Genomic DNA, 11423 nt, shown 5'->3' with positions numbered 1-11423 from the left:
GAGAGGAAGGATGGATTCCCCCACTCTTATGTGAGTATCCAAATCAGAGAGGGCACAGTCGTTGGGCATCTGCCTTCGGCTCAGGTCATGGTCCCAGGGTCCTGGGATCGAGCCCCACATCGGGCTCCCTGCTCGGCGGGAAGCCTGCTTCTCCCTCTCCCACTCCCCCTGCTTGTGTTCCCTCTCTCTCTGTGTCTCTCTCTGTCAAATAAATAAATAAAATCTTTAAAAAAAAATAAAGCTAGGATAATAGTTTCTATGTTGTGGAGTTGCTCTGAAGATTAAATCAGGTGTTTTGTTGGAGGAATAGCACAGCCTCTGGCATGTAATAGCTACCACTTTTCGACAATAATCATTATGTCTACTTATTAAAAAATAGTGTCTTTATTTCATATCATCACTAAATCACTAAGTAATCTTTAAATGCATAAGATACAATTTTATCCATGGAAAGATGATAATATATAGGACTCACCCTGTTAAGCTGACATTTACATTAAAATTGGAACAATTTATAACCTCTGGGATTCTGAGACTCTGACTCATCAATTGCTCAGACTTTCGTTTTGAAGGGGGTTTTCCTATCCGCAGCATGGACAAAGCTGTATCAACACAAAGTTGGTCCTGATTCTTTCAAGGTGTTAGACTTCGTGGTCAATGCTGACTGCTGGAAGATTAGTGATATACAAGTGGTAGTGTGGGTAACAGTGGGAAATGCATGTTGTCTATGCAAGCCTACATCTTTCCCTCTATGTTTTGGCTTCACTGCTTTCATCCCTTTTGTTAGTCTCCCTTTTCCTCCACTGAAGTATGAGCTTCATGAATGCAGGGGATTTGCACATACTTTGTACACGGATGTAACACAAGTACAGAGAGCAGTGCCTGGCTTGTCACCAGTTCTCAAATATTTGGGGAATTGTACTGAATCTGGTTTCATGCTATCTGGATCTCTCCACCAAAGCCTCCAAAACAGATCCTTAGGTGGAGCTTGTCCTGGCAAGGTCATGAAGTTCCCCAAACTGAAGATGGGAAACCAAAGAGTTGTAAGAAAGCTTTAAGATCACAGAGTTCTCTTGGACTTAGAATAAGAAAGACCATGATTACTAGATGCTCAGAAGCCATACAATCAGCTAACAACAGGATGCCAGACTAGAAAGAACACTGGACTATCAGAAGTCATGGTTCAAGTCCTGGATGGGCCACAAACTAATCACCACATGGCTTTAGACACATCCATTGTCCCACCAAATCCACACTGACCTGGCACTTCTTTCATGCTTGGTTCTTGGTCATTCTTCATTTGTGTAGAGTTTTCTGGTATTTCAGGCAGTGAATATTCTGCAACAGAGAGGAGATGACACAATAGTCTCGGTAAAGTCATAGCAATTACCCAGACTAGGGATGAGAGCATCCCCTGCCCAAATTACTGAGGGGAACCAAGACAAACCTCAGGACCTCACAGTTTGTTCCATGACTAGCTGGTAATGGAGACAATGGAGTCAGATCCTCCAGTGCCACCAGCACAGTGAAGCAGCAGAGACTGGTCACAAAGAGTGCTCAGAGTTTGAACTTGTAAATTCCAGTCCCATTTTGCTGTATGGCCTTGGGTTATTCACATGATGAGGCAGTATATTGTGGTTATCAAGAGTTTATCTTCAAGAGTCATCCTCAGCACCTGTCTTGAACTTCAACTAGTTAGTTAACTACTCACTAGAGGCCTGTGAATGATCCAAATAGAGGTGTCCAACTCATGAGTTCTAACACTGACCACTCTTTCTCCAGTCAACATATTTTCCACAGAGGGCTTTTTTGAAGCTCAGAAGGGATGGCTTCTCTTAAAGTCCTTTGCAGCTGTAGATGTCGAGTTACATCTAGGGATGGCATACCTGTAGTCTTTAGGGCCAATCTGACTGCTTGCCCTTGGGACTCTAAGTTCTCTTTCTTTCTTTCTTTCTTTTTTTAAAGATTTTATTTATTTATTTGAGAGAGAGAGCGAGTGCGCACACACGAGCAGGGGGAAGGGTAGAGGAAGAAGCAGAATCCCCGCCAGGCAGGGGGCCCAATGTGGGACTCCATCCCAGGACCCTGGGATCATGACCCACGCTGAAGGCAGATGCTTAACCGACTGAGCCACCCTGGACTCTAAGTTTTCTGTCCACAATTGAAGAGAAGAATTCCTCCTGATAAAGGAGGGCTATTTTTTCTACTACCTTTCTCCTAAATACCCTAAGCTAATCACACAGTTTGATCCAAATACGTTGCTATAATAGGGACACCAACAGTCTGACAAGATCAGTCCTTAGAAGAGTTCCTTGAACTTTAGTCCTTTAGCTTGGGGCAAGAAATATGGGAAACACCCACTGTACAACCACCCTAGTGTTCTCAATAAATGAATGAGGATTTGTTAACAACTTCGTATACATTAGGTTATTGAGTCTTTGCAACAGCACAGGTGAGCATCAAAGTTACTGTTCCAAGATGTAGAACCCAAGGGGATTTGCCCAAAGTCACACATAGGACAAGTGGAAGGTCCAGAGCTCAAGCTTAGCACTTAAGACTCCAAATCCTGTCTACAAACTTCAACCAAATTCTGTCTGGGTAGAGCGTCTGTCTACTCATTTCTTTTCTTTTTTCACAGGCTGGAGACTGCTCTAATTTCTAGCCAGACGGGATGACTAATGAGTGACTTCTCACAGTTCAGACTCACGCCATGGAGGTGGACCCAGTTAGTGACCAAGGATCCCTCTCCATTTCCATGGAAGCTTGAGGTAATCTCCTTTCTCTCCCACCCCCAGATTTGCCCCAAGTCTTACTCACTTTTCATCTCTTTCCTTGCCTTCTCAGAGAGTGTGGACAGGTTCATCTTTTCAAAGATGTGAATGGATATTTTCCAGGCAAGAGATTCTTTATAATGCTCATGCAAGAGGGAGACTAGATGTTCCACATTGGCATTGTTCCCTTCAACCCATGGAAAAGAGTACATTGCCAACTCTGAAGCTTTTTCCATGAGCAATTCCTTAAATGTCTGAAACTCTTCCTTGCTTAGCTGCTTGAAACACCATTGCAGTCCATAGTTGGAAAAGGAGGGTAATTTGGCTTCTGTCATCTTAGTGCAAGGCTAAGAGCTCAGATTTTGATGGAAAAGTGGATTCTTTAATAATATGGAGAAATGGTACCTGTGAAAGAGTAATAAGATTCAAAAGAGAATCTTGCATCAAATTCTCAAGTTCATACAACCAACCTCGTCAACTCACTAGAAACAACATTTTCTGTTCCTTTTGTGAAATACACAGAGAAGCCCAATTCATGGGTAACAATTCTTCATAGACTTAAAATTACTTGACATTATATCTATTTATCTTGTTATGAGAATATAAACTCTGGGATGTTTTGCTGCCCTTATCCCTAGTTCCCAAAACAGCACCTGGCATAGAGTCAGAATAAAAACACTTAAAGAATACAAAAACACTAATTGGAAGGTAGATGTGCACAGCTACATTTATTGCAACATTATTTACAATAGCTAAATTATGGAAACAACCCAACTGTCCACCTGAGAATCATTAAAAAAGATGTGGTATATACACAATGGAATATTATTCAGCCATAAAAAAGAATAAAATCTTGCAATTTACAATAACATGGATAGGCCTGAAGGGTATTATGCTAAGTGAAATAAGTCAGACTGAGAAAAACAAGTACCATATGATTTCAGTTATGTGGAATTTAACAAACAAAACAAATGAGCCAATGAAAAGGAAAGAGAGAGAGACAGACAGACAAACCATGCAACAGACTCTCAACTGTAGGGAACTGATGGTCAGTAGAGGGGAGGTGGGTGGGGACATGGGGGAAACAGGTGATGGGGATGAAGGAGTGCACTTGTCCTGATGAGCACTGGGTGATGTATGGAAGTATTGAATCACTATATTGTCCACCTGAAACTAATATAACAACAACAACAACAAAAACCCAAAACACTTGTCAGTGATGCTCTTGGCTAATATGTTATACTCATGGAAACTGGCAAATAAGTTACCACCATTTACGGAAAATTAGTCACTCTATTTATTTAAAGTAGGCTCTACACCCAACATGGGGCTTAAACACACGACCCTGAGATCGAGAGTTGCATGACAGCCAGGTGCCTGAATCACACAGTTTTTAGATCAGTTGATTCCTTTTGTGTGTGTTAACATAACATGAAGTTACATAAACATAGAGTTTTGGTGTAAAAATGGATAAATATTTGAAAGTCTTATCTGATAAGGGTCTTGTATCTAAAAAGTAGAAAACCTTTTATAATAAAAAAAAATCTAATTAAAAGTGGGCAAATGATCTGAATAGACATTTCTCCAAAGATACAGAAATGGCAGATGAACACATGATAAGACGCTCAACATCATTAGCCCTCAGAACTGATTCCATACCCCCGACCCCCTAAATCAGCTTGTTCTATAGGTGCACATCCATGACCTGTGCCAGGCATTTCTTCTCCAAGTTCTCTGGAAGGCTTGTCTGTGATGACAAACATTTTGTACTTATTAAGAATGCTCCAGGAAGAATTCTTAAACCTGGCAAATCTCTTCTTCCACCATTATATGGCCCCTATAAACAGTGACAACCAATATTGGTTGGGCATTTTTAGGCTGCTCTGGTCTTCCCCAATCATTACTTTGTGGTGGAAAAGAAAGCAATCAAAGGGATATCCTATAATATCCTATAATATATAATAAAATGCTTTAAGGGGTCAAGTAGATGGCAACTTGTTTTCCCCCCCAGGAGCCCTATTAGGGTGGAAGTTAGCTGTGCTTGATGTTCCTACACTTGCTGTACTTCTGAGTCTGATCTGTAGATACCCACTGAGGTCCTATCTAGCTCCTTCCTGGTACTGGAACCTTCCCACCAAAGTACAACCAGACTGCAGGGGACAGGTCTGGTCAAACTCGGAGTTTTGCTGCTGCTGCTGAGGCAGACGGGGGGACATCTGCTCTCTGTTCCCTTGACCCACACACTTGTTTCTGGTAGGTCCTCTCTGCCCCGCTGCCTGCCGTGCTAAGATGATTTCAGTTTCCTATGAGAGAGTCAGGATAAAGAAACTGACGATTATAACATACATGGAAGGAAACACAGAAGGAAGGGCTCTGTGCTGGTCAAAGAAGGGGACATAAAGATGCCATTGTGACAAAACGCTACATTTCCCAAGTTTGAGTATTTCAAACACTGCTTTCAGAGATGAAGTGGTCTACATGGGCACAAGGATATGAACTAAAAAAAAAACAAAAAACAGCAACTGGTTATGGCTTTTAAATGGACTTGAAATCAATGGTATAATTAATATGATAAAAAAAATTCCAATGATGTCCCATGTTTGACATTAAGCTAGCAGCGTCCATAATGTTTGATCATGCACTGCTTCATTACGGTGTAGGAAAAAGGTGCTCCTACGTTTTTGGTGGAAGTATAAACTCATGCCATCTCTTTGGGGGACAATTTGGCAAGATCTGTGCATTTTAAAATGCAAATATTATTAGACACAGGCTTGTGTGTAGCATCAGGACTGAAAACCATTGATCCATAACAGGTGGGTTAATTTAAGCAATTAAGCACTCTGCATCCTTAAAAATGCTCAATCAGCACAAAATGGCGCCCCAGTCTGTAGGACATTAACATAATCCCACCCCACCCCCAGCCCGCCCGCCACAGGATCTTTGGGGGATGAGCAGAAAGTGGGTTGAGTGGGGGACGATGAACTAACTGGGCCAAGGCAAATGTTAGGAGTTAGTTGGACAGATAGGCAGTCAGGGCCAGGATCCCCAAAAAGAAAATATGGGGTCAGGACAGCTAAGATAAAACAGCACTGACATCCTGTTTTGCAGCTTAGACAGGACCACACTGACATTCTGCTTCGCAGCCTTTACAGAAATGATTCTGCAAAACATCCTAAAATAAGACAATTAACCATAAAACATTTGTCACTATCGTGGGCAAGGGGCAGTTAAGACATAAGCCCCTCAGATGTCAGCCAAAAAAGACCATCGGCATGTAGACATTAACCTAATAGGTAGACAGATACGTGACCAGAGCCCTGATTGGCATGACTCAGTACACTCTGATTGCTTAAGACAGCTCTGCAAAAGAGCTCATAAAAAGTCCTAAACTTAGAAACTCCAAGGGCAACCCTCTTAGGCCCCTTCCCTCTCCGGGAGCTTTATGATATTACTCAATAAACTTTGTTTTGCTGCCTGCCACTCTTCCTCTGGTCTACCTCTTCATTCTTCGAAGTGGTGTGACCAAGAAGTTTGCGTACTAAAGGCAGAGAATTTCTGCAAACAGAAGAACACTTTTCACTTTATGCCTTCTCATATGGTTTGCCTTTTCAAAATAATACTACCATTAAAAATCATTTTAGAAGCAACTAGAAATGTATTTTACTAACACAATTCTTACCATTACTCATCTATGAAAGACCAAAAAAAAAAAAAAAAAAAAAACTAGGGAGAGGGAGCCAGGTAAACATTACTAACGATGGGGAGAAGTTTATGTGCTGATTACTCAGAGCCCTTTCAAGAACATCAACTTTTCTGCACATTCCTATATATTTATGAAGAACACTGACCATATTGGTGGAAAAAGGGAAAATACTTATTTCTAACAAGTTAAAAAGTTTACATCCTAACCACAGAGCAATTAAAATTTTAAACTAAAATTTCCTAATTTTTTTCCCCTCCAACATAAAACAACTTGGATACATGGAGATTGAAAACAAAATACCCCCCACCCCCAATCTCCCAACTCTTTGGTTAAGTGACTAAATAAATATGGGAAGCTCATTTAAAAGAGAATGAATTTCAGATTGCCACACCTGAACACTGATATAGACATGATTTGAATTAAATGTTTGCTTTACTGTGCAAAGCAATCACTGAAGGGATCAGAGGAGCAAGAAGAGAACCATGGCTGTAAGAAGCCACAAAAATCTCAGTGATCTTGGGAAGGTTATTTTTTTGGATGAGATGAGTGACAAAGTTTATATGCTCAGAGTGAAGAGTAAGTAAAAGTACAAGCAGCAAACAAAAAAACTAAACGAGTACTTAACTCTTTTCTAAACCCCTTCTTACACAACTTATAGCAACTCATTTGAACTTCCCGTAAGTAATGTCAATATACAAAGAGCATTATTGTCTTCACTTTCCAGAGTTGAAAGCCGAGGTTCGGTGAAGTTGAACAGCTCGCTCTGCTTTAGGAAAAAGCATTTTAACGCATACCTAATTAGAATGCTCCACCTCTTCCAAAGCATCCCAGAGAGGGAGCTGATAATGAAACCCAACAGAGTAGAGAGGAGGAGAGCCCAGGTGGAAGGACTAGCAGTCCTAGGCAGATGGACACCTTCCCCTGTAAAACTGAAGAGGGACTGGGGAGAAGGTAAGGACATTATTCCCATAGAGGCAGGATTGTAGGTTGGAAGAATGTAAACTAAGAGTGGTGGTTAATGTTATTTTCTGGAAATAAAAGACTAACCAAAGCTCTCCCTTTGTCTCTGTCCTTTATAACCTCTACCTGCAACAGCTCTCTGCATGGGGACCTTGAATGATCCCATAGAAGCAGTCAAGACTACAGGGCTGGAGATCAGTCACACGCCGTTCTGAACATGGATTCACCCCTTGCTACCCCACACAAAGCCATTTAATTCATCTGTGGCTCAGTTTCCTCACTCGACAAAGAACACCCTCAGGACTGAATAGCACTTCAATAACCGTAAGCCATAAGTAACATAATTAGCACACTTAACACAGTGACACCCCCGATCTCCCACAAGTCCAGACGTCAGCTCATCTTGGACTCCGAGCCACAGCATCCACGACTCTGTCCTTTATTTTATTTTTTTTGTTTTCTTCTTTATGTAGTGTTCAATGATTCATTAGTTGCGTATAAAACCCAGTGCTCATCACATCACGTGCCCTCCTTAATGCCCATCACCTGGCTACCCCATCCCTCCACCCACCTCCCTTTCCGCAACCCTCAGTTTGTTTCTGGGAGTCAAGAGTCTTTATTTTAGACCCAGAGGCTGGGAAGGATTGAGGACCGTACCCCAAGCGAATGTGAAAAACACCTAGGGCATGTGGGGGCACAGAGCAGAGCTCAAGGAATAGGTCCAAATCAGTAAATGGAGAAAGAAAGGAGAGGGAGAAGGCACTAAGAACAAGACAGGATAAAATACTCACTGACTCACCTCCTCGCCTACCAAACCAGAGCCTGCTCCCCAGCCCACAGGCAACCACACGGTGATGGGCTTTGGGGAATCCTGGGCCAGTGACGTTGTTGCTCCCCATTGGCTGCCCTGGGTTCGGAATGGCCAGACCCAGGATAGATGTGGAGGAGCTGCTTTCTGCACCTCTATGCACTGCCCCTCCCACCTGTCCTAACGCTCGTGGTGAAGACGCTGCCTCCACCTCAGCACACCTGTGCCCAGCCTCCACTGGGCTGTCCCACAGCAATAATTGTGCGTGGGTCCTTATTTTACACAACCTGTATTTACTGACCACTGTCTAATGCCGCTGCTGTTGTAGGTTCAATCTGCTTTCTCCATAAAACTCTTATCTGGATTCCCTGTGAACTCAAATAAGCATTCGTTTGTTGTCAGAAGAACGTTCTCCAAAATTCTCCCCTTCTCAAGTGTCCATCCTGGGTAATAGAAATACCAGCCACTTGGTGCCGTGAGTCTCCACATTAGTGGTGGTCTCCCAGAGTGTTTCTATCCTGTCCCTCGCGGCTTTATTGGGATATAATTGACAACACTGTAAGTTTAAGCTATGCAACGTATTGATTTGATACGCTGATTCACTGCAAAATGATTACCAGCTGTGGAAACAGATAGCCCCTACTACAGTTCCCAAACTTTACCCCAGATTAGAATCACCTGGGGGAACTTTTAAAAACCCTTGATGCCTGAGCCACACCCTATTCCACTTGAGTCTGGAGGTCTGAAGTCCCCCCGCCAGGTAAGACGCTGCGCCACAAAACCTGGGGACACTGTCATACTTTCAAGCCTGGCTCTTCCCAAGGCACATTCCCTTATCGCTTTAGCAAAGGGGTGTCTCCTGGGCCTTATGGGGAACATGTCAGTGGGTGGATTCTCTGGCTTTCTGTTGCCCAGCTCTGAGCCTGTTGACCCCAGGCAAGGCGGGTCAGCCTCACCTCACTCACTGTGGTGGTGCCTCACCATCGGCTCCAGCTGTTAAATTCTGGGCTCTGGAGAACAAATTAAAGCCAACTCTAAATGGAGAGTTTGACTTTGACAGACCTTTATTTTTCTCTACCCCTTAAGGATGGTGTGAGGGTGGGAGTGGGGTTGAGGATCCCAACTGCTCTGACTTTTGTAACAAAAACCCTTTTGGAGATCACTGCTTTGTAATATAGCTTGAAATCGGGCAATGTGATGCCCCCAGCTTGTTTTTCTTTTTCAACATTTCCTTGGCGATTCAGGGTCTTTTCTGATTCCATACAAATTTTAGGATTGTTTGTTCCAGCACTTTGAAAAATGTCATTGGAATTTTGATCGGGATGGCATTGAAGGTATAGATTGCTCGGGGTAGCATAGACATTTTAACAATGTTTATTCTTCCGATCCATGAGCATGGAATGTTTTTCCATCTTTTTGTGTCTTCTTCAATTTCTTTCATGAATGTTCTGTAGTTCCTAGAGTATACATCCTTTACCTCTTTGGTTAGGTTTATTCCGAGGTATCTTATGGTTTTTTGGTGCTATTGTAAATGGAATCGTTTCTCTAACTTCTCTTTCTATAGTGGCATTGTTAGTGTATAAGAAAGCAACTGATTTCTGTGCTTTGATTTTGTATCCTGCCAAATTACTGAATTGCTGTATGAGTTCTAGTAATTTGGGGGTGGAGTCTTTAGGGTTTTCCACATAAAGTATCATGTCATCTGGGAAAAGAGAGAGTTTGACTTCTTCTTTGCCAATTTGAATACCATTTATTTCTTTTTGTTGTCTGATTGCTGTTGCTAGGACTTCTAGTACTATGTTGAACAATAGTGGCTAGAGTGGGCATCCTTGACGTGTTCCTGATCTTAAGGGAAAGGCTCTCAGCTTTTCCCCATTGAGGATGATATTTGCTGTGGGTTTTTCATAGATGGATTTTATGAACTTGAGGAATGTTCCCTCTATCCCTATACTCTGAAGAGTTTTAATCAGGAAAGGATGCTGTATTTTGTCAAATGCTTTTTCTGCATCATTTGAGAGGACCATATGTCTCCTCTCTCTCTTCTTATTAATGTGTTCTATCACATTGATTGATTTGCGAATGTTGAACCACCGTTGCATCCCGGGGATAAATCCCACTTGGTCGTGGTGGATAATCCTTTTAATGTATTGTTGGATCTTATTAGCTGGGATTTTGTTGAGGATTTTAGAATCCATATTCATCAGGGATATTGGTACTGGCACAAAAACAGACATATAGACCAATGGAACAGAATAGAGAGCCCAGATATGGACCCTCAACTCTATGGTCAAATAATCTTCGACAAAGCAGGAAAAAATATGCAATGGAAAAAAGACAGTCTCTTCAATAAATGGTGCTGGGAAAATTGGACAGCCACATGCAGAAGAATGAAACTCGACCATTCTCTAACACCATACACAAAGATAACCTCAAAGTGGATGAAAGACCTCAATATGAGACAGGAATCCATCAAAATCCTAGAAAAGAACATAGGCAGTAACCTCTTTGACATCGGCCACAGCAACTTCTTTCAAGATACATCTCCAAAAGCTAGTGAAACAAAAGGGAAAATGAACTTTTGGGACTTCATCAAGATAAAAAGCTTCTGCACAGCAAAGGAAACAGTCAACAAAACAAGGAGGTAACCCACAGAATGGGAGAAGATATTTGCAAATGACACTACAGATAAAGGGCTGATATCCAAGATGTATAAAGAACTTCTCAAAGTCAACACCCAAAAAACAAATAATCCAGTCAAAAAATGGGCAGGAGACATGAACAGACACTTCTCTGAAGAAGACATACGAATGGCTAACAGACACATGAAAAAATGTTCATCATTAGCCATCAGGGAAATTCAAATCAAAACCACATTGAGATACCACCTTACACCAGTTAAAATGGCAAAAATTGACAGGGCAAGAAACAACAAATGTTGGAGAGGTTGTGGAGAAAGGGGAACCCTCTTACACTGTTGGTGGGAATGCAAGTTGGTACAGCCACTTTGGAAAACAGTGTGGAGGTGCCTCAAAAAGTTAAAAATAGAGCTACCCTATGACCCAGCAATTGCACTCCTGGTATTTACCCCAAAGACACAGATGTAGTGAAAAGAAGGGCCATATGCACCCCAATGTTTATAGCAGTAATGTCAGCAATAGCCAAATGGTGGAAGGAGCCGAGA

The sequence above is a fragment of the Halichoerus grypus genome, chromosome 15 (genome assembly GCF_964656455.1).
Source record: "Halichoerus grypus chromosome 15, mHalGry1.hap1.1, whole genome shotgun sequence".
Lineage (NCBI taxonomy): Eukaryota > Metazoa > Chordata > Mammalia > Carnivora > Phocidae > Halichoerus > Halichoerus grypus.
The sequence above is the reverse complement of the archived record's forward strand: the minus strand, read 5'-3'. Positions refer to the sequence as shown.